The sequence below is a fragment of the Geospiza fortis genome, unplaced genomic scaffold (assembly GCF_000277835.1).
Source record: "Geospiza fortis unplaced genomic scaffold, GeoFor_1.0 scaffold11, whole genome shotgun sequence".
Classification (NCBI taxonomy): domain Eukaryota; kingdom Metazoa; phylum Chordata; class Aves; order Passeriformes; family Thraupidae; genus Geospiza; species Geospiza fortis.
The window spans coordinates 6,494,202-6,520,709 of record NW_005054304.1 but is presented as its reverse complement, the minus strand read 5'-3'; the positions used below and the strand labels follow the sequence as shown (position 1 = coordinate 6,520,709).

The following is a 26,508-nucleotide window of genomic DNA, read 5'->3' as shown; positions in this document are numbered from 1 at the left end:
TCTTTTTGGAGTGTGGATGAACTGTAAGGAAACTACAACAAAACCAAAGAAAACAAAATAAAAAACCTTCACCTACATAATGCATATTTAGGATATAGTCAAAGTACTAAATATGAGAATTGCTATAAGTTCTTTTCTCAGGAGCTCCCTTCAGCTTTCTGCATAAAAAGGACAATCTTCAAACACCAGGGTCAGGAAAACCTCCTTAAGACTTTTGCATATAAAATGTTTCTCAAATTAATTTGAAAAGGAAGTGTCAAGAATATTTCAAAGCAGAATGTTGATTATTAGAGCAACTGTCAGCATTTTTGAATTCCATTTTCATTTGGCAGTCCCGTGAATGCTACTGATCCAGGTTTCTTTCTCGGTAAAACAAAACCATTAACTGAAGTCCAAAGATGAACATCAGCTTCTCAGGAAGGTTAAGCAGATGGAGTGGTGGACACAGACACTGCCTGTCAAGCTGCAGATAAGTTTACGGTGACCTCTTCCCATATTTTGCTTTGAGGATCTCAAAAAACTAAAACTTGAGTTCATGTTAAAATGCATGAAGCAGTAATACTAACATCTTTTGGCTGAAGTTACATGGACTTCCGAATTCTCCTGCCTCTTGGGCTGTAGTCAGTTAGACTCTGCCTACTTTCAAGCATATTTAGGATCAGTATTTCAACTTCAAGAAGTAGTTGAAATTCTATCTATTCACTCTAGCAAATACATTAAAGTGTTTGATATTCATTCTATGAAACACATCCATCGCACTGTCTTCATAGTAGATCTTTTTTGGGGCCAAACTACCACCAAGATTTCTTTTCTTATTTTAACTATCTTAAAATAATAATCCCCCAGGAAAACTCAATGAGTTAGTCAGAACCTTATTTCTTAAATGTTTGCTGTTATTAGGCTTAGCTATTTCTCCCCTCCCCCCAAAATCTCAGTAGATATCATAACAGATGTCCAAAGTTACTGATGTCACTCTTCAAAATTGGAACATTTTTGGTGCCCCTAGCACTGCTGCTGAGGAGATAATCTCAGCAAAACTGTGCCCCACGAAAATGATCTAAGAAGCAGCAGTGGGGCAAGAGGCTGGTGAAGAGTTACTAATTACAGCCCTACAAGCAGCTGCTTTCACTGAGAGCCCACCAAGTGGACTGGAAGGCTGCAGAATGAGGATCTTGGCAGCCAAGAAGAAGAAGAGAGTACTTTGCCTGGGTGCCACACCTGCTGACAGCTGACTGAAGCTTCAAGAAAAATCCAGAAAGATCAATACCCTTTCCTCTCTTTGAAAAGGTTCATGAGAAGAAGAAATGGGACCTCTGTCTGCTAGAGGAATGCTACTGGCAGAGAGAGCAAAAATATAACATCCACAAGATTTTATCACAACCTACAGTATAAAGAAACTCTCCCAATCCAAGGAAGATGGGGCAGAAAGAAGTGGTGACCCTAAGCCCTGAAATGAAACATGCCATTTCCATTCTCAGTTTGGAAAGCTGTTCTGCAGTGAGGTGCCTGCCACAATGAAAAGACAATCATACCAAATCCACTGGTCAAACAAAGGAGAGAGTCACCCCATGCACAACAGAAGTGAGGACCTGGCTCCCAGCACAGTTAGGATTGGTGCACAGCTTGCATTTCTTGCACTGTCTCTGAGGTAAGCGAGGACCATGTAATTGCAGGTGCTGGTAAACTCCATTGCAGATTATGATGAGGGGAAGAGGAGGGGCAGGCACTGATCTCTTCTCTCTGGTGAGCGGTGACAGGACTGAGGGAATGGACTGAACTTGTGTTGGGGGAGGTTTAGGCTGGATATTAGGAAAAGATTTTTCACCTATAGGGTGTCTGGGCACTACAACAGACTAACAGACTCCACAGGGAAGTGGTCACAGCACCAACCCTGACAGAGTTCAAGAAGCATTTGCACAGTGGTCTCAAGCACATGGTGTGACTAGGGGATGGTTCTAAACATGGCTAGGAATTGGATTTGATGATCTTGATGGGTCCTTTTAAACTTAGCATATTGTATGATTCTATGATCTAACCCCTTTGGGAGACTGCAGACCAAGGGTAGAAATGTTCCTGCCCAGACAGGCAGTGGGCTCCTCTCCAGAAAAACAATTACCTCCAACAGGTCACATTTCCCATCTGCCAGCCCTGTGACAATAGGCATCCGGGTTTAGACAAAATGAGGGTCTAAACTATTTCTAGGTATTACCTAGTGCAGGGCATATGCAGAATCACAAGGTGACACGTTTGTCGTAGTCCAAATCTGTTGGACTAAAAAAAAAATATCCAACCACACTCTCATGTTGAAGATAAGTCAGGATCTATATTTAACTCCTCTCCCATGTGTGCCCACAAAGGCATTACCAATTTACTGTGTAATTAGGTAGGTCATCTAACATGTCTACACCAATTATTTTTGCTTCTGTTTTTTGTGAACCACTTTAAAACTCTTTCTTGATTTTGCTGTATGAGGTATGACACAGAAGGAATTTGCCGTGCTTTGCTCTTTCTGGAGAGATGCCTATGTGTCCTTGTCTTAGGCTACAAGATGTGGCTGGGGGTATGTATTCTATCCCCATCTGTTGGAGGTGGGGCAGTTACCTTCTGTTAGTTGGGCAGTTTTCTTTATCTCTTCCACAACCTATCTTCCTCCAGTGGGATATCTTCTGTTAATGGGCCACTGAGTGTCACTGCATGACTGATAAAAATTACACCATCCCATTGTGAGATGCTCCACCCAGGGGGAGAAGCCAAGCATTCGTGCCTGGATATAATCTGAGATCTGGAACACCACAGGCAGCCTTTTCCCATTGGATTCCTCAAAGTGCAGCTTTCTTCTCCACTGGATTCCCAGAGGAAGACCAGGCCCATCTACACCACCACTGGACCCTCAGAGGAAAACTCCACCCTTCTACAGCATCGCTGCTTAAACAGAACCACATCTATCACTCCAGGAGGACTGCAGCCACCATTTAATCAGACTGCTACCAACACCCTGACCGACAGGCTGTCAGGTCATATTCTGACTCTGTCAGTAGTTTGGGGTTTTTTGTACTATTGGATTTGTGTTTCTAATTTTCCTAGTAAAGAACTGTTATTACTATTCCTATATCTTTGCCTGAGAGCCCCTTAATTTCAAAATTATAATAATTCAGAGGGACGGGGTTTACATTTTCCATTTCAAGGGAGGTTCCTACATTCCTTAGCAGACACCTGTCTTTTCAAACCTAGACAGTCTTCTGGTTTATGAAGGCAACTGCTTTCTGGTGTGAGAGACCTGAACAAGGTGTTGAAATGTGATGACAGGCTGCTGCAATGAGCATATGACTTGTAGAGTATCACAGCAGTTTAATTTTCAAAGCTGAGGGGATTTTCTTGCTAGCAAAACTTGCTTTCTTGTCTGACAAGCAGCTTCTCTGGACTTGCCACCAAAGACACTGTCGTCATTCTCTCAGAAGGACTTATATGCTGCTGGTAGAATTTTTTTCTCCTAATGATTTAAGTGTCTAAATTCTGTTTTTGAAGTGATTTAGGCCAGAATCAGGGAAGTATTTTAGAGTCTGAAGTTATAAAGTAGCTCAGTAGAGGGATTATCAAAACAGTTCCTAAATGCTTTCAAATCTTCACCATGGAACTATTTTGAACAAATGGACTTTCCAACACCCTTCAGGTCCCTATGGTTTTCAAAAATTCAAGGGTTCCTAAATGAGGAAGAATTTATTTGAATATAAAATTAATTTCAAAGCACTGAAACAAACACAAACTTCCTCTAGAAGCAACAGAATATGGCTGCGATTTAAAAAGGGGAGGAGGAATGAGGTTTATTTTTTATATAAATATGAATACTTTAATGCAAAATATGAATGAATCTCTTTAAAATAGATAATTCAGCCTTTATTACTCACTTCTCTGAGTGGTAGAAGAGCCAGCAAAAGTGTGTCCATGTATTTTTTGTCATCCTGGGATTAATTCCCTGGCAGGTCTTTGTTTACAGCGCTATATTTACATAGTACAGCCATATGGAATAGGGATATTCCTCCTGACAGCTGCTCTGCTTCCCTCAAAGCAACAGAGGGAGGGACTGCTTTGAAATAAGGCCTCCTGCATTTCCTCTCCCTATGAATTCCATCTCAGCTGCAAAGGCAGCACCTGCCCCAGTGCAACCCCCCTGCTTCTCCCAGCTCACAGGGGCCAGCTGGGGGCACGTGTTGTGTGTCTTGGCAGGGATGCCCCAGGCACAGACCTCAGCTCCCACCCCTGGGGAGGCATGGTCTAGATCTTGGCCCATCACTCATCTCTCGGTACTACGAGGTGTAAACAATGCACGCGTGTGTCCCTCCATTCATCCACTGGTTTCAAGGTGTGCTCATGGGCCTGCCCATCATTGAGAACACTGTCATTTCCTAGGGCAGAAGACAAAAATAAATGGAGTGTATCAGTGATAAACATGGTATCTTCTGAAACTGCTGATCTTCATTCTACATATCTGAATTTTTAAAGAAAACCTGCTGTTTGCTCTTCCCCAAATTCCTGTTAAGTTTTGATCTCTGAATCCTCTTTGATCTCATTTGCAGGCTTTGTGCACAGGAGCCCCTTCTTTCATTCTTTCCTGACTGCAAATACAAGGTCAGAGCCCCATCTCATTTCCAGAGAAGCAAAACTGGTCAGACCAGACTTTCGGAAGACCCCTCCCCATGAGTAATTTAGTCCTACACTTAAGGACTGAGGAGTTCAGCTCTTGAATATAGTTAGTGCCTGGCAACTTCAGCTTCTCTCAAGGTGGTGGAGAAGAACTGACTACGACACCAGCAATTTTTACAAGACTTTTTCTACAATACTGTCATTCTCAGCTGTGCAGTGACTGTCTGAGTGGCTCACCACAGATATCATAATTGCTGGGGAGCAGATGGGCATGACATGGGCCCTGTGGATACTGTCTTTTACCACTGCATTTTTTGTGCAGGATTCAGGTGTTATTAGCTCTGGATTCTTCTAATTAAATAAAGCAAGATGAGAAGAAAAGCTCCCTTTGTTGTTTCACCAGGAGGACAAGTTCGCTAGTGTGCCTTGCTCCTGCAGAGAAACCCATGGAGCAGTACAATGAGAGAAGTGCAATTGCCTAGAAGGATGCAGGTAGTCCAGACTGGTGGCTGATTTTTTTCTGCTGCTGTCATCCTGCCTGTACTTCATGCTGGGGATGCAGTGCAGAGACGCTATCACCCACAGTCACAGGATGTATTGTACATTTTAGAAAAAGCTTCCCCACAAAGGAATTTTTCTCTGCTTTGCCAAGATGAGCTTTGCCAGCCAAATGTTCAATCTCGTTCAAAAAAGCCTGACATCTGACCCTGTTGAAAATTTAACAGGTTTTTTTTTTTTAAGTTATGCTTAACTGCATAATAGAAGGGACATTGTCAAAAGCTGCCATAGAAATGGGCAAAGAAAGCAAAACATATAACAATGAAAGATAACAGATGCCACTGGGGCACATGAGGTCATAAACCCCTGTGCCCTATTCTGGTGAGCAGGATGGAGTGACCTAAGCCCTCATAGGACTCAGGCAACTTAAAGAAATACAGAACAAACATTTGAAAATCCCTGAAATGCAAGAAGTAGGTTTGACTCTTGTGAAAACAGATCAACACTGCAAATATTCCTAGATCCAACTGCCTTCAGTAAGGCTTCCCAATGCAGAATCCCTCAAAGAACATTAACTGTGATTTACCTGCCTGAAATACAGCTATTTCCCTTTGTACAAATGGACTTCAAAGGTATTATCCCCATTCAGGTGAACAGACAAAATTTCTGTGAGCTGGCTACTCATGGAAGTTGAAAAGACCCTTCTCTGGTCAGCCAGGCTTAACTTATGTTGACCATAAAGTTTGTGAAGTGGTTCTTCCTCAGGCAATAACTACAGAATAAATATATAACATAAGAAATTATTTCTAAGCTGTTCTGCAGGTGATTTTGCAGATGATTAAAGTGATCCCTGTATGGATTTAGAAAACTTCTTGGACTGGGTCATTCATATTCCTTCAAGACACCAAATCTGCAGGACAAACTTCTTGTTTCCTTTTTTTGGCTGTGCTGGGATCACTGCAGGCCACCATCTTGTAGGTATCTTTCCTAAAATTCTCAAGAAATGTCTTAGTCTTCTAAAGATATGAAGGGAAATAAGGTGTTTTCTGGGAGGCAATATGACCTGTTGGCAGGTTGTCAGCCTGTTGGGTGACTTGGGTTGTGGAAAAAGAATGGGAAAAGCTGACTGCAGAAGAAGGAGGGCGGGGTGTCTGTGTAAAGAAGCTCTGCCTTCCATTGCTGCACTTCCTTAACAGCTGTGGAGGGTGCTGAGCACACCACTGGGACTTTGTAAGGGCATGTTTTCAGTGTCAGGCTCAAAAAAAAGGACAATCTGCCAAACCAGTGGCAGTAGACACTAGAAATGAAGTTGGAAGATGGGACCTGGTTTGGGCCTTTTGTGCACAGAAATGTCTGGGTCTGCACTTCAGCCAGCACGGAGATGAGATGGAGATGACTAACCTGCTCAACCACAGTGGATGATGTGGGTCCTGAGACAGGCAATACCAGCAGGAGACACAAAACAGTGATGTGATAGCCAGACTGGTCTATTTGCTACTGCAGGAAAAGGCCAGCCAGCTGTGATTTCAACAGAACCATCCAGCACTGCCAAATAATGGATTGACATAAACTTCCTCTCACCAGAGACAAAAAAAAAAAAAAAAAAAAAAAAAAAAAAAAAAAAAAAAAAGTAGCACCATTAGCACTTTCCACTTCCACTTTCACTGTCATTAAGAGCAAGTAAGCATATATCATACTGGGTGAGATAAGCCATGGAAGGAGCAAGGGTTCAGAAGTCACCTCTATGTGCTTCTTGCCTCCAATCCAAGGTTTTGTGCCACTCTCCAGTTATTAGATTCTGTGCCCTATCACATTTCAGAAAAAAGTATTAAGCTATTCCAAATTTAACTCAAAAATTAAAGCAAAGTAAAATGACACAGAGAAATCCTAAGTAATTTTGCTCCCAGATGTATTTCCCACAAGCAGATTTTACTGGCTTAAAATACTCTATACATGAATTCTGGCTATGTGATTTAGTAAATGCCCCACAGACTGATTTCAGTTTGTTTGTTTTTCTTATAAAGGGCTGTGCTGCCACTGCCTTCAGCTGAAGAGGATTTCAGCTATTCCAGTGCAGAGCTAACTCAAAAGGTGTTTTTTGCTGATAGCAGAAGATCTGTAGTCCTCTGTGAGCTCACCTGCAATTCAGATGAATGTCACATGCTCTTAGATAAGCACAAAGCAAAGACTTTTTTTCTATCAAAGAATGCTTTGGGAGAAAAAAAAAAGTGGCCACCTGGTAATACTACAGTATTTTTTTTGGAAAAAGAACCTTTCAGTTTGTTTTCACTCCTCATGTCAGTGAAGGTCTAGGGAAGGAATAAGGTACAGGATAGTAACAATCTAGACATCTCAGGTTGAAATGTTGGGTTGAGCCTTTTTTTGGTTGCTTTTGCTGGGTTTCTTTTTGAGTTTTTGTTGTTTTTCTTGATGTTTTGTTCTGTTTTGTTTTCTTTAAACAAATACTTCAATTCCAAATGTCTCTTCGTTTCCAAATGTTCATTTTCATCTTTAAAAGTGTCTTAAAACCTCAAACACCAAAGAAATAATAATAGTAATAATAATTTTTTAAAAAGAGGAAGTTTGCAGTAAAATATTTTAGCTAATTAAGACTTTATATTTTGTGTTTATTGTGTATCAACGTAAGCCAGAGTTTTTCTTTTTAATCCTGAGTAGCATGGTACGGGTCTCTACCCTTCTGGTATGTGGCTACCCTTTTCCCAGCAGAATTAGTTAAACAACCCACAGGACCACAACTTCATTAACAGGCTCTGTCAAAGTATGAGGGAATTCATTACCCCACTGGCAATTAGTTGTACATTTTTCCATCTTTCCTGTTTACTGTAAGAACAAGACAGAACCTGCAAACACATCTGTCTAAGCTGAACTCATCACAATACATGTCCAGAGCTACACACAAAAGAAGGCTTAGGAACAAAGCATCTTATTTTGAGTCACTGAGTGGTCCTAGTGACAGGCTGCTATCATGGCAGCTCCTTTGAGCTGAATCTGACATCTCTCTCTTGTCTAAACCACTGAGATTTTCAGGTACTAAAAATTGATGGACAGTTAAGAATAAAAACCCAGAATCATAATATTCAGTAGTACTTGCATAATCATACAGCAAGACTGAGCTTTTAAAGGCCAAAATCTATCTGCAGAGAACAGCAAATGGTGTTGTCTGAATTTTTAGAGAAGCCTAATGAAAGCGAGAAAGATCTTGTCCTCAGGAGAGGAAGCAAATGGTGCTCAGCAAGAAAAGCATGAGGCAAACTCAGCTGAGCAGAAAATATTTTGCTGCCTGCATTTTGCACTGAAACTTTAGTACATTTGATAGGTCGTTTTCACCAGATTTCCTCAAATCAGTTTAATTTCTATTTCCTGAATACACAAGCATGAGTGCACAAGACTGTTTCCATGTGTTGCATTAAAGATACACTTACCAAAGGTTTTTAAAAACATCTGTGAAAAACAGTGCTGAAAAGCAAGAATATCTGCTCTAGAAACAAAGTGCTGAGAAATTTCAATCTACAGTGGGGAAATCAGTATTAATCTGGCATTTAATTAATTTAATTGATTTGAGATTTAATTTTGGAAGAGAGGCAAAACAAAAGTAATATCACCATAATCTGTGCAAAGTTTCTGCTGTCCAGACCACATGAACACCAAATTCTTTCCTCCCAAAGTTAAAATTCAGAAAACTGCACATGCCTCCCCCTAAACCACAGCTCCAGACAAGGACTAAGAAATACTTAAATTCGGACAGCAGAAGCAACTTATGTGTGATTGATTCCCAGTCCTACATTTGCTTTCAGTGCAGATCAGTATAATCCAGGTGAGCAGAAAGGAAACACAAGGTGGAGAATTTCTTTAGGGAGATGTTTTCTACCTGTCTTGGGTAAGCAGCCCACAATCCTCTCCCTAAAGGGATTGAGGAGTGCAGTCCTGCTGCCTTGCAGGGAGCCTCCTGCTCTCAGATTTCTCAAGCACTTTGGAAAAAACCACCTACAGAAACATTAAGGCTTTGGCTTTAAAACTTCTTAAGAAATCTGAACGCTTACCTCCTATTAATTTTAATTCCTTTTGAAATCCCTGGAAAGCCAGAAAACTTGGTTCCCAAGAGATCCTGAATGGGGACACTTTGCACACACAGTCTCCTCTGAAAGCAATTTACCAGCTGCCACAGACCTGCAGGATGGACCCATGCTGCCATGACCTGCTTGGCTTTTCAGAAGTCTCTGATGCTGTAAGAACAACGGAAGTTACCTACCACAGAATATTTTAGACTATCTACTCAGTTAGGTAATGACTAATGGGAGATAAGCATTTTGGGATTTTCCCTCCAGCTATGGGTGCTGAACTCCTAGGGAAGTGATGCTGGAATACCTGAAATGGTTCTCCCCAGCTTGGTGTTGCAGCATCCCCTCAGTTGTACAGCCACCCCTCTTGTATTTGCGGGGTGCCCCGTGGCAAGAAGGAATGATGAATCTGACTCCATGTTCTTAGAAGGCTAATTTATTATTTTATGATACTATTTTATAAAAAAGAATACTATACTAAACTATACTAAAGAATAGAGAAAGGATACAGACAGAAGGCTAAAAGATAATAATGAAAACTCGTGACTCTTTCCAGAGCCCCAACACAGCCTGACCGTGATTGGTCATTAAGTCAAAACAATTCACATGAAACCAATTAAACAATCACCAGTTGGATAAACAATCTCCAAACACATTTCAAAGCAGCAAAACATAAGAGAAGCAAATGAGATAAGAATTTGTTTTCTGTTTTCTCTGAGGCTTCTCAGCTTCCCAGGAGAAGAATCCTGGGCAAGGGGATTTTTCCAGAAAATATGATGGTGATACATCCCCACATCCACACTGATGGAACAGCTGTGCCCTGCAGCGTCACCCTTCACAGCTGACTTTGATGTCACCCCTAAGACACTGATTCAAGCTCTGTGAGTGGCACAGCTGCTCTGTCATGGAACCACAGCTCCCAGTGTGGGAGCACCAAGCCCTAAAACCCTTGCTGCAAAGCCATGCTAACCTGGAACCCTACTTCTGCATCCATTGGGGGATGGGGGTTATTAAGGGAGACTGCATTCATACTTTACTGAGAGCAAAAGCCAAAAGCCCATCCCATTTAGCAAAAAAAAAAAAAAAAAAAGAGTGAAGCAAAACAAAAATGTCTACAATACCTTGATAATAGGTCCAACAGCATTTCCAGGATTAGGGAGAACCTCTGTCCATGGTGCTGAGTTATGCGGCGAGAGAAGCATGCTTCAGGGAGACTTACAGAAAACATGATAGAAAATATAGAACTTAATAAAAACAAGGTCAAGAATTTTGATAGCTGATAGCCTAGTTGCTGTCAAATTGACAAATATAACTTTTGATGCTTTATATGAATGAAGTGAATAAACAAATATATGGGGAACCTAGCAGCCAAGAGGCAAAGTTCAATAATCTAAACAATTGCCAAACTGTGAAATAAGTTACCCTTTAATCTTTGTCTCTATTTTATGTGCTTAATATCTATCATTTGTATCACAGATACAGTAGATGGATCTGTCCTAGTTGGTCCTTGAAATGTAGCATTATCACTAGATAAAATACATTTGAAAGGAGTCAATTAAGATTTTTAGAAACCAGGCCCCAAAATTAAAGCTAGATAAACATCTTCTGTTACAGACCCCTCTAATTTGATGAATTTTGTTGCCTAGGCAACCAGCTCACAGTGTATCTGTTCAGATCATGCTGGCTGTTTTAAATAGAAATACCATCCATTTAATGCACAGCTGATTTTTAGCAAAAAGTATACATGTGTAATGCACACCACCAGATCATGTATTGTTTTGCATTAAGAAGCTGATATTCTCATGTGGTACTTGCAGAGGGGAATATGAATATGAAGTGTAAATCTAAGGAGAATTGAATAAAAATGTGATGGTGCTGGAATGGCAGTAAAGCCTCATTAGCTGGGTGGGACTTTCTGCTGCACAGAAAGCCCAGCATGCACGAAATTGTCCTGCTGATCTCATCACAGAGATGCAAAGAATAATTGAGTGGCGCTGGAGGGAGTGTGTACAGTGATCTCACATTGCTTCATTATATCCAATTAGAAACTGGTCAAGCAAGTGAATCAAATGACTTTAACTGCCACTGAAGAGACACTGGCTAAAGACAGTATCATGCAGGTATGTACAAAGATTTCCTTGTAAATAACACTCCTCTGATTCCAGACCCAATGCTGTCTTCAGGAGTTGGAAGTGCTAGAAAATGGTGTGGTGTTACACATTGTTGGATCCCTTGGCAAAGGCATCACAGGAAAACACCCTGGCAGCAGCCAAGCACAGAAGTAGGAGGTGTTCAGAGTAAGGCTCAGTACCTTCTGTATAGCTGGGTATGGCAGGTGATGATTTCTGTGAATATATAAAAAATTTCCTGGACAAAGCTGCCCAAAAGATGTAGAGTGTTGCACTACCAGGCAAAACAGAACAGATCAAAAAAACCCAAACAAAACAAAGGAAGAATCTCCCTGTCCCCTCAAAACATGCTCACTGCTTGGTTGCAGTCTTGTCATTTTTAAATATCAGCAAGTTCACCTCCTGAAAAAGTTGGAACAGAGGGACTACAAGACCTTGGAGAAGAGGCTGGGCAGTAAGTAATCACAGTGATTTGTGGGACTTGTACTGATGGGAACTGCAACAATCAAGCTGATGAGGGAGAATCAACTTTTATGTGAGTTTCTACTTATCAAAGCAGACCTATGATCTTTGCAATATGTCACTCAGTGAGGTGATGCTGAGCTATATGCTTGTTGGAAGGCATGTATCTCTTTAGCCCTTTGAATCACTACCAAATCCCGCATGCTGCTTTTGCAGAGACTTTCCACATGAAGACAGAAAGAAGTGGTTGGCACTGAGAGAGGAGAAAATCCTTTACCTAATTCTGCCTCTTATTGTTTTAAATGGCAAACTCTGCTTTCATATATCCAGAGTTAGCTGTGGGAAGCCTCGTGCATCTTAAGAGATGTCAAAAGACTTAAGGCTGTTCTAGAAGAATTAAGGACGAAATTCAGAGATGGTATCCCTGTGTAAGCATCAGTTAAATTCTGTGTAATGCCTCACAAAAGTGATGACATTCCAGAAGTATTTACATTATTTTCCAGTTACTTGTATATACTGTTACATATTTGATGCCTGGGACTTGGATAATGCACAGTAGTTGCACAAGTGTAAGTGGGCAGGCTTAGATACCAACATCACTCCAGCAATTAAGTCATTTCCCCAAATCTATAAATTCTACTTCAGAGTTGTTTGGGTGACAGTGCTCCATTGATTCTACCTTATACAGAAAGCTTGCAAAGCAAATCAATAGGACTGTACATCTGGAGGCACAGCAAAAAAAAAAAAAAAAAAAAAAAAAAAAAAATCACCTGCCATAAAGACTACTGTGCTAAAATAAAAGTTTGGTTGGGAACAAGATTATGCTAAGACACTGAGTTAATTGAACTGATTTATTACCAATTGAAAAAGGTTGTAAAGTTGTTAACCTCAGATTTTGTGTCTCCAAACATCATTATCTAGCCATCTTTGTTTTCCTCCTTGTAATTTTTTTATTTGTTTATAAGCCTTATTTGCTAATAAACCCCATACACTTATAATAATTCTCCCATCCTGCACTGAAGGTAAGGAACACAGACACAAGGAATATTGAGAAATTTAGTAGAAGTATGTGGCTAATTAGGTTATGATGCACACATTGGTTAGGTAACTTATGATCCTCAGAGTGCAGATATGCAAGGGTTTATTTCAAATAAAGAATATTTAAATTTCATTCCTTCTTTGATCTGAATGCTTTCACATTATTTATCAGTTGATTGAATCTTGTACAGAGATGGAGGTTCTGACCTCTGTTTATTTATTCTATTTTCCTATTTAACTTCAGTTTGCTAGAAAAAACAAGGACAAGGCTGTGACAGTTCACAGAGATGCAATTTGTCTATTGAACTTAGCTTGGCATCTGTTAGACACACAAAGAAACAAAAGAAACTGCATAAATATTCATCAGCAAAGAAGTCAGCCACGATGCAGGATTTGAAGCATTATATGTTATTTTTATAATGATAATAGTGATTCATCAGCCCTAATGATACCTCAGTACATTGCCTGACTGATCTTTTACTTGTGTGCGTATAATTTATTTTTCCATTTCATGTCCTGCCTATCATTTGTTCCCAAAATATGGAAGTAGATTTACATAATAGAATTCTTCTCGGTAGTACTGGACAGGTTGGAGGTTTTTCTTTCAGGTATTTCATTTGAATAAAGTCTATAATGTGACAAGTGGAAGATGTCACTGCCTTACAAACAGCTAATTGGGGAAAGAATTGTGGTGTAGGCATTAGGTAGCATGGACTGAGCTTTGAAATCTATCATCACCTCTCAAGAAAAAAATACTTTTTCAGCCTAGTTTCAAAAAATAGCTTTATTCGTCAATTCTGTTTATCCTTACAAATGAATCTTTTAATGACTTGTTTTTCTGGATTGCATATCTGCCAGAAGACAGAGAAAAACGATCCTGTTTTACAAAAAGGCAGAGTTCAACTTAACACATTATCACCACAGCTGTCGCAGCTGGGATTTTTAACACATTGAAGAAAGACTTATTTTTAAAAGTGCAATAGGTCTTCTCTCTGAATGACTTTCAGTAGGTACCTAAATCACTCGGAGTATTTTATTGTATGCCTGAAAGCCCCTGAAAGGTGATGGGGAAAGATAGCTGATTCTTCTAGACACAAGGAAAATTCTGACCTGAGCTCATAAAAGTACAAATGTTCTACAATGCATAACAAAATCCCTACAAATCATCTGGGTTCCATTTAAAATTTGAGCTGAAGACTTGCTTGATTTGTTGGAAGAAGGCAAAGGGAGAAACCCAGAAATGCATTGTTGTAGTCAAAGGACTGCAAAAAGACTGGGACAGATTTTATTCTAAAAAATGTGCCCTTCCTTTTCTATAAAAAGATGGGGGGAAAGTGAGCTTTTATTTGAAACCACCAAATATGCAAGAAAAGTCTCTTTCAGGCAAGCTGCAAGCGGTGGTTGAAGATGACAACTGGAGCAGCAAAAGGTCGGCAAAGAGGTGAGATACAGCTACAGTCTAGCCAGGCTTGGTTAATCTCTGGCAACCCCAGTCCTGAGAGCAGATAATGGATTGAATTGCACTCACTGGGAGGACAGGTAAGAACAGGAATCTCAGACTTCAGGGGCTTTCAAGTCCTAAATGGACAAAGCCCCAAGCAAACATGGTTGGATGCAGTGCTGGCCTTGCCCTGGGTGGGAGCTTGACCTCTCCCCCCAGACCCACACTTCCCAAAGGATCACAGCACATAAGTCAGCAACAGGGAAACCCAGTATGTTTCTGCCATTGGGATTCAAATTTCTGGTATTTACAATATTGGCTGTGTGATTTTGGCATGACTGTAAAATGCCACTTTTTCTTGCTGAAAATAAATAAGATTTTGATGAGCAGTGTTGGCAAGGTCTGCTCACTTCAGGACTCTTGGGAAAGGTTCTCCCTAACAGTCTTGTTCTGCTCAAAGTCACTGCCTTGAAATCCATTCTTTACAGTCTTGTGGCTTTCCTCAAAGTACATTCAGCATCACTGGGGGTCACAGGGTCCCTCCAAGCACTGTGTTTGTGGCTGTGGCTCCTTGCACCTGTTCTTTGCTGAGCTCTGGAATGGACTACACAGCTTGGAGCTGAACAGAGTATCTTGCATAACTAATACACATCGCTTTCCCTCTGCTCATTTCAGAGAACGCTTGTGCTTATTGCTTGCTTGGTTAGGAACCATGAAACCAAACAAAGTAGGTCTGGGATGGACCTCTTGGGATCATCTCATCCATTACCCCTTCCCTGAGGCTTAGAGAGTTAATAACGGAACAACAAGCCTGCAAACTCCAGCTGCCAGGCTTTGGAAGTTTGGCTTCTCCTAAAGAAGTGCACTGCTTTTGTCAACATGGGAGAATCTGCATGTGCTTGCTGATCTGTGCAGAGATGAATTTTAAAGCGTACATTGTGCTCAGACGGCCCAGTGCTACCATTATATGCATCAGTAAGTTTCATATTATGCAACTACTAGCACTTATGTTCAAAGAAAGCACTTTTTTTTTTGCTCGTGACAAAAGGTAGTTGCTGTGGTCTCATTATAAAACTAAAGCAATGAAAGATAGGTCCTTGCGCAGCATCATCTTCTGCCTATTCTGTTAAAAAGTACTTATTATATTGAGGAATGCATTGGTAATTTTCTGCACCTCTCTTTTATGTAGCACAGCTGATTTCTAAGGCATATCTTCATTGGATTTGACTGCTCACTGAGTGTTAGTCATTATCAAATACTCCTTTCACTGCACAGTTTCTCTGTAGGTCATTCCCCAGAAGACATATCCACACACAAAAAACACTTGTCTTTCCTCTCTTCCCTGTTTCATTTAGCACTAATTCACGGTCATTCCTGCCTCTGTAAAGCTAAGCTTAGAGGCATTATGTAACAAGGAGCCCAGATACCTGAGCGTGGTCCGTTCCCTCCCAAGAAGGTTAATGTCTATTAAGTGTCATCACAGGAGGGTCAGAGCAGTCACAAAACTGCTCTAAACCAGAATGTGGACAGCAAAGTCCTGGGATATATCAGCAGCTAAACCTTCAGTGCCTGCAGTACAAGGAGCACAAATGAAGAATGTTCCTAATTTGCCAGTGAATGCCACCCTCTAATCTTTTCCTTCTTCTCATAAGATTAGAATGCAAACCTATCCTTTAAAGGATAATCTCAACCCTGGCCTAAAGTGCAAGCAAGTCTAAGTTAGGTAAAAGAGCTGTATTATAACAAGATGTGATCTGGATCAGCAAAGGTTTTCCACAAAAAACTTTCCTCAAACTAGAAATCATGATTTCCAGCTGATACAATCTTTTGAACAAGTGCAACTTGAAAAGAGTATATAGCAGTGACACAACAGATCCACAGAAATAGCCCAAGTAGCAAAATCCTTATCATTTCCATGGAAATAGTTGCAATTTATCAGGAAAGTCCTGCATTTTACTGAAACCTATCTACTCATTTGTGTGAGCTGATAAGTATGAGTTTAGCAGGTGAGTCATTCTACATGGCAAGGGTACTTTGAGAGCATTTCGTTCCCAGAGCTGTTTACTTCTGTGTCTACCTTGTATTTTGAGCTGCATGCCTCCTTTCACAGATGTGCATTTTATGACTTCAAATGATATTTTGTTTTAAATCCCCTCCAAAAAACCATAAAATTTAAAATTATAAACAAAGAAGCTACAGAGGCCACTGCTATATTTGCAGTAAGTTTCTTTCATGAATGCTTAAGGTTAACTTTAAAGTCTATAAGCTAGGTTTAGACTCTAGGTCCAAGCATGTGATGGAGAAGGATTAAGGAAAAAATAACTTTTAGCAGTCCTCACTGTGAGCACACTGCCAGCCTTGAAAGCAATAAAGAAGCGATGGAAAGCCTCACAGGCTACAAAGCAAAGATCAACACTTTGATGAAAAAGGTAATACGCATTCCTTCCACAGATTCTGTATATAAGATGTAAATTGGGAGCTACTCTATGAACCTGCAAAGAAAACTTATACTGCTTTATCTGGAAGCCAAGATTTATTTTGATGCCAATAGTGGAAGTTTTTATAATAGCTTCTAGCTGACTGCAATGTAAGAAAACAGCATTTTCTTTGGTTTTTACTACAGCTGAACTAACTGCATGCTGTGTACACAGACCATTTTTCTGAGATCAACAGGGTGTGTGCAGCACTGTCTTCCTTCCTTACTCCACTCCCCGTATTACAAGGTGATGTAAATTCAGTCACACCCTTGATTACTATGGATGGAATACTGCAGACAAGGAGGTGTGAGAAAACAAAAAAATGAAGCTGTGAGTGATACAGTAATAAATGAAAGAGCATTGCAGAGGCACAATTTCTTGGGTAAGAGATTAAAAGAGAAACAGAAGCCGCCTTTCCTTGCAATGTGTCATGGCAAGAATACTTAAATAGTTGGTTGTGAAAAATGTTGTGATTTGGAAGTGCAAGACCTAATGAAAGAAGAGACTGAGCACATGCAGTATGAATAGTGAAGTATTGAGCAAGCTACCAGAGTTCCTCTTGTCACATGATTGGTCAGTGAATTTGCGAACAAGCGCCTGCTCAGCCCTACTTTTCAGTACATTATTTTGCATTATTTAAACCTAGGGAAACTCGATGCTGTGTTAGAAGTGTGCCTTTCAGGACCACAATAGCATTGATCCTGTTAGATCATAAAGGTACATTTTTTCAGAAGTAGCAAAATCTAATTTGCCACAAAATTCAATAAGAATGTGAATCCAGTTCCTGTGAAACACCTTGAGAAATTTTCCTTAGTAAAACTGCAATACAGCCTAATCCTCAGCAGCCACGAGTCCTGTGCTGTGCAAGGCTTTTGATTTCTGGAGTTTCTATGGGTCTTAGCCAAAGGAGTGACACCGAGAATCTTTCCACTGATTTGACTGAAATCTCTCTCCATCCCTGGGATCATTTCCCAGAGGGCCATGTGGAATAAACAGAGCTTTTGGACACTTTATCAAATACAGAAACCTCCAGTTTGATGAGAATTTCTGTCAGGATCTCATGGTGACCTCTGAGACTCAGGTGCAATGCTCACTTAAAAGACTTTTAAAAAATGTAGCTAGAACAAATAAGGATTTAGAAGTTTTGATAAGGAAAAGGAGTAGGGAATTATCTATGCATTAGCTGGAATATGTAGAAACATTTGGCATGTATATTATGCCAGAACCATCTACAGGGATGAGCTCCTGCAAAACATTTAAAGTACTGTGTCTAAGTCACTTAGGTGGCTTTGAAATAAGTGTCACCTATCATGCATAAATAACAATTGGAAGACCCATAGAGTTGCAGTAAAGAGACAGCCAGAGTGTGTTCTGGGATTAAACATAATGTGTTGACTCAAGGCACTCTTTGCACAGCAATTAACCTAGAAGGTTATCAGCAGTGATTTGCTCTGATACCCTATCATGCAGAATGGCATGCTGCTCCACAGAGCAGTACCAAAGCATCCCTTACACCCAGTCAAATAAGCTTTGCACCAGCCAAAAAAGTCTCAAGGTTATTTTCCACAGCAGGGAAGAAACTGAGCCCATCATTTTATATTCTTGAGGAATTAGGTTTAAAAGATTATTATCAGCACTGGACAAGAAAATGGAACTAGCAGGCAGAAAGGTAGTTGTAACTGGACTGAATAAGAAATTATTACATGGACTGGAAGACAGAATGGAACTCTCCAACCCGAAACAAAGAGAAGAAAGAACTGCACTTGGATAAATAACTCAACCTTGCTGTTCACTCTTCAATAGTAATTCTGCATGACCATCTGGAAATTCCTCTCTGGTAATTCCTTTTTAACAGTTCTATAATCACATCTTAATTTGTGATTTCTTAGAAGGATTAAAAGAGCTATTTTGCCTCTGCCAGCCCCATCTGTGCCTGTGAACACGCAGACCACATTCAGGCAAGGCACGTGCAAGGCCTGGGGACAGCCACACCAGCCTGCCAAAGCCACTGCTGTCCAAAGGAAACTCTCTTTGAGAGTCTACTTGCTGCATCTACACTCTCTTACCAGACTCCTTCCATATTAGTAGTGCTTTATCTTTAAAAAAACTGCCCTCAGCATCAGAGAATCCCGAGCCTTGGAGACACTTCAGAGATTATCCAGCCCTCAGGCAGAACAAGTCCTTTCTGTTATCCTGAGGGTGCTTTACCTCAAACCCAGGTTTGAGATTGTTTGGTGGAGATCTCCAGTCAGGCAGAATTCTCCAAGAGCTATAGCCTTACCAGTAGAATATTTTCTTAATGCTTAGCTTGATGTTTTGGGTTGTTTTCCTCTGCTATTAAAGTCCCATTATTTCTTCTTGTGACCACCCTGAACAGGGAGAGCAGATTTATTGCCTTCCTTACTGCATCAGCCTTTTATCTATTTGGAAAGATATCCTCCATCATGTTCTCTCCTTTGGACTGAACAATCCAATCTTTTCTCTCCTCCACACTCAATGAACTCTATCCTTTCAGAAAAAAACACCAAAATGCAAGGTGTTTTGTTTTGAAGTGTCTCAATTGAATACAAAAAATATTGTTGCAAGGAGCAATTTTAAATGGAAGTTCAGATGTTTCAGCTAATAAAATTTTTAAGCTCAGTGCCTCAGACAAAATAACAGATGTTTTCACTACACCAAAATAACTAAAAGGATACAAAACATTCTGGTATCAACAGATCTATAGCATTTTTCACAAAGATATTTGCTATGAATGCTTCTCTCAGCTCTGTCTCTATCACTTTGACCCAAAATGAGCAAAGTCTCTTAAGAACATGCATAACGTCAAAAGTATGAACAGTCCCACCAGCAACAAAATCTGACTTAGAAATAAAGTGTTTTTCTTAAAATTCTTTCTTCAGGAAGGCAATGACTGCAGTTATAAAGGATCCCTACTGTAGAACCTCCACATCTTAGAATTGTGCCCATCATTTGAGGGAGGATCTCCCTAAAAATATGTATTTAAGCATTTTTAAGATGCACAGTCCAGAACAGCTGCAAGAGGGAATGGAAGAGATGTGGCTTATTTTGAACAGATTTCTTTCTGTACCAGAAAGAAGTGTACGTGCAAAGTGCAATGACTTGCACACAGGAGGATTATGTCATACTGCATTATACCAAACCTGTATGTTGCCCATGGACTTTGGGGGTAATCAGCAAGAGAACACCAGTATTTTCAAGCAGGGTGGCATGGGTGTTTCACCACACTCCCCTCCAATTACTTATGGAGACTGCAGTTACAGTGTGTGAAATGGATGGATTATAATAGACTTTCCTTCCACTGCTGCGAGGCCCTGATGCACGCACTCCTCCCCTCCACAACAAGCAGCACTGGCAATTACCTACGTCAGATTTCTTTTAAAAATGTCACAAATATTTCTCCTGTCCCAATATTTCCCTAATTTATCTGATACTAACTTTGCTGCTTTCATAGTTCATTCCTAACCACTCTAATTAAACTTATTGATTGCTTCAGAGGAAGGACGTGAAGGGAATGGGAATGCTTTTTACCTTTCTTCTACCTCCAAACTCTGAACAGCTGCTCCTCAGAAACAAGCTTATCCTTTTAATTAGTTGCATTAAACTTAGGTTGGGTATGGCCTAGAGATATTAGTTAACAGTGGAACAGTGGATGATTTGGGAACCTGTATTCCTGGGGTCCCACAGTCAAGGGGGGGACATGCTGGCAGCCTGCACAGGAGGAACTAGCTGGCAGCTCAGCAGAGATATCTGGGCTGCTATAGACTTGTCAGAAGTTACAAAACCCATTCAGGGATTTGGAACTTTTCTGAGGATCGGCTCACACCAAGCCATATTTTGTCACAGGCTGATAGGAGGGCCAAATACATATACAAAATATATTTTCTGGTCTCTTCTCCCTTTCCTTTTGCCTTCTCAGGGAGTTGTGATGATTGTTCCACATCCATCAATCTCAGCACCGTCTCTTTGCATGCTCCTCTCAGTCCAAGTCCCATCTTGGCTATTTCCCATCTTGGGATATTGGCTATTTCCCATCTTGGGATATTTCCAGACCCTCTCTGTCACCTGCCTTGTGGCTGCACCTCAGCTTTGCTCCCCATCCCAGCTGCCAGCAGCCTCCCAAAACATGATCAGACCAGCTGGGGTGTCCTGGTGTGGCAGAGCTGGGCCACTGAGTTGGACACAATGCAGGGAGCCAGCACAGCCCCAAATGTCTTATTAGTCATTACTAAAATACATTGTGACAAGACATATTAGTACTTTGAAAAACTCTTATGAGTGGAGAAAAAAGTTGGGAAGCAGGGAGAAGGAAAACCTTTCTCTTGGAAATGTAAAGTCCAAAGCAGAAATAATGTATTTCAGTGATCATACATCCCAGTTTAATGCTAATGTATCCTCCTTGAAAGACTTGCAGTTTAACACAGAGCTATATTCTTTCATATTCTTTGACATAATAAAATATATATATATTTATGTATGGCTGTAAAACTGTATTATTTTTAAAAGTTATTTCACTGAAGTAGTTGACCTTTTTATGTTTCATGGATACATTTCTTATCCAGTAATAGAAAAACTGACTGTAAACCACTTTATGTTAAAGCATATGCTCATTTAAATATTATAACATAGATGATTAGAGACCACTATGTGGTATTTGAGGTTTTAGAGATAAAGAAATGGTCCATAAAAAAATCAATAATATGAAACTTCTACTTAAAATTCCCCTCTTATTTGTTTGGACTTAAATTTGATTTTATTGTTTTTAATTTTATACTCCTGGGTATATTCAGCAATTATCTGATTTGTAGCTACAATTGTAGTATGTTTACTTGTAAAATGTCTTTCAAATAAAGATCATTATTCGTACTTTTAGATTTTCCCTTAACTTTGCAACTGAACATGTGCAGCTCAACAAGAAGCAGCAGTATTTTTTACATTCCAAATGGTTCTAATGCCAAAGCATTTTGCTGATTTAATGGCTGGTTTTGCAGGATAGAAAAAATACTAATAATTCTCAGCAAGCAGAAAATCAACAGCTATCGTTTTTCAAATGGGATTTCTGTAGCTCTGTCAAGTGTCCCATATTGTAAAAAGGAAGGGAAATTCAATTCTCTGTTTGATTTTGCCTCTAAAGGCAAGAGCTTGATGTGTCTTTCTCTGGAACCCAAAATACCAAATAATGTGGAACCCTAAGGGGGCTGAGAGGCTTAAACACAAGACTCAGGTGTTAAGGGCACCTGAATTATTCGGGCCAAAGTATTCAATAACATATTTAGTGCTTAATAGCTACTGCCACCTTTGGATGCCTTCCATCAATGACCAGGGATGGGGCACCTGGACATTGCTTCTCTGAGACCCAATTCCACTGGGTCACTGAGACCCAATTCCACTGCCTCACCACCCCACCACAAATTTCTTCTAATATCCAATCTAACCTATCCTCTTTCAGCTTAAATCCATTTCTCTTTCTCTTACCACAACATGCCATGGCAGAAAGTCCTTCTCCAGCTTTCCTGCAGGCCCCTTTTGGGTACTGAAAGGACACAATCTGGGCTGTCTCTTTCCAAGTTTTATCTTCCCTTGCCCAGGACCAAAGGAAAAAACAGGCTTATGCCTACAATTTCGGGACAGCCAGTGCAGAGGAGGATCTCTGGGAAGGTGGATGGTTACATTTTCCCAGCTTGCTCAGCTGGGTGGGCTCTCACTGCACACAAGTGTGAGCTCTTGAGCTGAGTTAGATGTGTGTGAACATCCGCATCTCCATGCACAGAGGGCATTTTGTAATCCACTGTAAAAGGCAACGGTTAGGTGAAATAATTTAAGCAGAAATTCCCAGCATCTTAATTTCTCACTCAAGCTTACTTCTGGGTGCTGAGGGCCTGATTGCCATTCCCTGCACACAGCAGCTGCCGTGGCTACTCTGCAAGCAGCGCTGAGGAAGGAACGTGGCTGTGCACATTAGCAGAGTTTCAGTGTGGTAGGAGCCAGCAGGCATCACACTGGCATTTTTCAATGAGTAACTGCTCACTGAACACCTCACATGACTGTTTTTAATTCCCAGGGGAAGCCGCAAAGTTACAGTGAGCTCAATACCACAACAGTTTTGGTTTAGAGAAAGGTGGTTGGGAATCCTCTCAGCCTTTTCCTGAAGCAAAATGAATTTGGAAAGGGGACTGCTACTGAAGAACAGTGGAAATTTTCAGCCAAATCTCAGGCTACAGCTGCATCCCCTGGTGATTTTCCCTGCTCCCAGTGATGCCAGCTCAGACCTGCAGGCTCAGTTTACCTGACTGGCTAAAGCGAGGGATGGACTCTACATCATGGCTGTGTCACAACTGCCTTAGCAATCTGTAAAGCAGTCAAGGCTGATGAACACGACCCACCTTGCTTTCTCAGTTCCCTTGGGTGGCTATGAGGCTGGTTTTTTTTAATTTTCCTGACAGCTATATCAGGTATTGGGCAGCCCTGATGGTATCTTTCTAAATAAACTAAATGTGCAGTTCTTGGAAGTTTTTAAAAGGCCAAAGACAAGGCAGTGAATTCCCTGGAGACTGACAGCAGGGTCCTCACACAATATTTAACTGCAATGGCTCTTCAGAGGAAACAAGAGTTTGAAGAAAACATATGGAAGGACCACACTGTTTGTTGCTCTCTGTCTTCCCAGGACAGCTGGAGAGGCCAGGAAAGCTTCAATACACCAAATAAAGATGTGTTGGAGAGGAATGAGGGGCAGAAAAAAAGAAGATGGTACCAAGCAGTGCAATTGAAGGCAAGAAACCCAAGGTGTTGGAAGAGCTCCTTTGGTTTAACACCTTGGGAAATACAGGCTGGTGTCATTTCAGGCAAAAGGAAGAAGGAAATTTTTTGGGGGAAGATGCTGTACATTTGTTTACATCTACAGAGAATGTATGAACAGACTTCACACTAATTTGTGCCCAGAAGACCTCCTGCAACACCCCTCTGGACACCCCACCAGCCAGGTGTCTTCAGCCTGGCTCCCACATATTTGCCTATTCCTATGTCTTGCCTATTCTAGAAAAGCATGGAAATGCTCAGCACAATCAGACATACAACTAAAAAACCAAAAACCCAAACCCTCTGCTTTTAAATAGTTTTTGTAGTGTAGATTGATGAAATGATCTGTACTCCCCCCACACACCACCTTCTGACATGCATCCATTGCTTGACAAAGCAGGTAGTCACACACACTCCACATGAATGCACCCGTGTCCAGGTTGCCTTGGAAACCATCACTGCTACCTAATATTGTTATAATTGGCAAGAAAATATAGGTTTTCTCCAATGATTCGCAGCATGTTTCCATTTTACATAAATATAAGCTTTCCATCTGCAGTTTGCTGAAGGTTTCCTTCACTTTTTCCCCAGAAATTTTAGAGACATTTTCTCCCCAGAAAAATTAAACTGTTGTTTGAATGTCAGAAATGGCATTGTATTGGTATAGGGGGCCATACAGCAATTCCAGCTTCCCTGTGTCTGTCAAGAAGGATTTCTGTCATTCAGGAGAAGGAGCCCTGCAGTTCTCCCTGCTGCATTTAATTCTGTGCACAGCTCTGAAGTTAGAACAGGTCAGCCCAAGTGCTCCCACACAACTCTGCTCAGGCTGCACGCCCTCCACACAACACCATCTACCTTATCCAGCAAAACTAGCGGAAACCCTGAGCAAAATTTACCGTATGATTATTTCCAGCACAGACCAGGATTGTTATGGGATGTGCTCACCCAACACAAAGCCTCAAGGCTTTGGAGAGGAGCCTTAGATGTTCCCCTAAAGGAGGATTACATAAGAGCTACGTGTGTGTCCACATTGCATGTACTTACCAGAGAGAGATAAATGAACTCTTGGTGCTGTGGCACAGATAGACCCCAAGCCCTGTGCTTCTTAGGAGACCAGCAGCCTGCAGCTACTCCTCTAGCCCAAAGTCCAGCTTGGGGCAGATGGAAACTGCAAATTCTGGTCATCTGATGAGCAGTTTTGCCTGGGAAAGAGAAAGGGAAAAATCAGACATCATGGAGCACTGCCTGCCAGTGGGTTCAAAAAGAAATGTCTGGAGGTGGCAAGTGAAAAGGGCAAAATCTAAAGTGGCAACCCCCAAATGAACAACCTGAAACACTTGATGGACATTGAACTGAATGCTTTAAGTCAGGCTGAAGAGACATTTTCCTCAGAAAAGGAGCGAACTATTTCTGTTAGCCCAGACCAAATGCTGTGCCTCTCCACAGTAACTGCAATACCTGATTTCATCATGATATAATCCTTCGAGTCTGAAGTCCCACAGCTCCTTAAAAATCTCCTCCAAAAGCAATGTGGTGATCCACAGGCGAGTCCTGAGTTTGGCGTAGGCTCTTTCTTCAGCTGCAGGAACTACTCTGAGCACCCTTTCCTGTGCTGCTTCCTCAGCTGGGTGTGCAGCCCAAGCAGCAGCTGCCACAGCAAAGTCAAGGGGATTCTGATCTTGTCACCCTGCTCTGGAAAAACATAGCGAACCCAACTTTAAATGATACCAAGCTACATAAGAGAAGGAATTTTGGTAAAAGTGAAGCATCATAAATCTCTGGCACATGACTTTAGATTGCCAAGTTAAAACTGTAGTAAATCAGCTGTAGCAAGATCAGAAACTATGGGTTTTCCATGTATTTTGGGGGGAAAAACAAGAGTTTCTTTCCCGTGCTTGTGTGGCACAGCTGTTATTTGGCTTTGGTTACAGTCTCAAAAAGATCTCTTGAAACAGAAATGAGGTTTTTTAAATGTAAAAGCATTGACTCATATTTTAGCAAAAGTAAAAAGCTCAAGCCAATTCATTTCAACATTTTTAAAATTACATCTGCATGGTTTTTGGAGTACATGCTTCCAGCAAATGTGTGCTTTAGTCAAATGCAATTAAATGTTGATGCAAAGCATTGATGGCTTTTTTTTTCCTATCTGCACCATGTCAGTAGAGTTCAGGGGATGCAGTAATTACCTTAACTCTGTTCAAAAGAGCTGCAGAGTTGTTTCCAAAAAGAATCCAAAGACCAATTTTTAAATGCTCAACATACACATTTAGAATTGTATTTTTCGAAGGATCTCGGGGAGAGGTGGCAAAATGAAAGCTAGGTTTTGAAAAGGACTCAAAACTGTCAGTGAGATACTCACTTTTCAGCATTTTCACTCTTCAAAACACCTGGGTATTTGACTTCCAGATCAGCATTGGCAAATTTGGCAACTCTGCCTTGAAAACTTTGGTTTTGGTCCATCAGAGCTGCTTCAGTACAAAATCGGCTAAACTACTGGATCTGCATTTGAGAACACAAGAAGCATAGCAGGAAAGACAGATGGCAAAATGCACAAAATAAAAGTTAATAACTCACTAGGTGTCACTTCATCCTCTTTAAATATCACACTATTTATTAGGGTGTCTGCCTAACACTTCAAACCCAACATCACATATCAATGCATGAGCTATTCTTGCAAGTGCTGTGAAGTATAGTGAGCCCATTCAAGTTGAAAGAAAAGCAGTCTAAAAGTAAAATCATGTAAAACTTGCACTATTCCTGGCATAACACCTCTTTTGCCCATCCTCTTTTAATTTTGATGTGTTTCCAAGATTCCCAACTTTGCTAGCAGAAAAAAACCCCAAAAGGTAAAATGCCAGAGGTGAGAGTTCTCCAAAGGACCCAGGCTTCTGAGACTGGAAATTAAATTCTTCTGTGGCTGGGTTTTTTAG

The 26,508-nt window shown here is 40.8% G+C and overlaps 1 long non-coding RNA gene across 1 annotated transcript; it reads right to left on the bottom strand.

Moving 5' to 3' along the window:
* Positions 1-26,075, bottom strand: LOC115949529. Its single transcript, XR_004082976.1, has 6 exons — positions 25,938-26,075; positions 25,037-25,270; positions 24,623-24,780; positions 10,340-10,432; positions 9,201-9,383; positions 1-32 (listed from the first exon to the last, which is right to left on the bottom strand). It is a non-coding gene; the product is annotated as an uncharacterized LOC115949529 (long non-coding RNA).
* Positions 26,076-26,508: the final 433 nt, after the last annotated feature.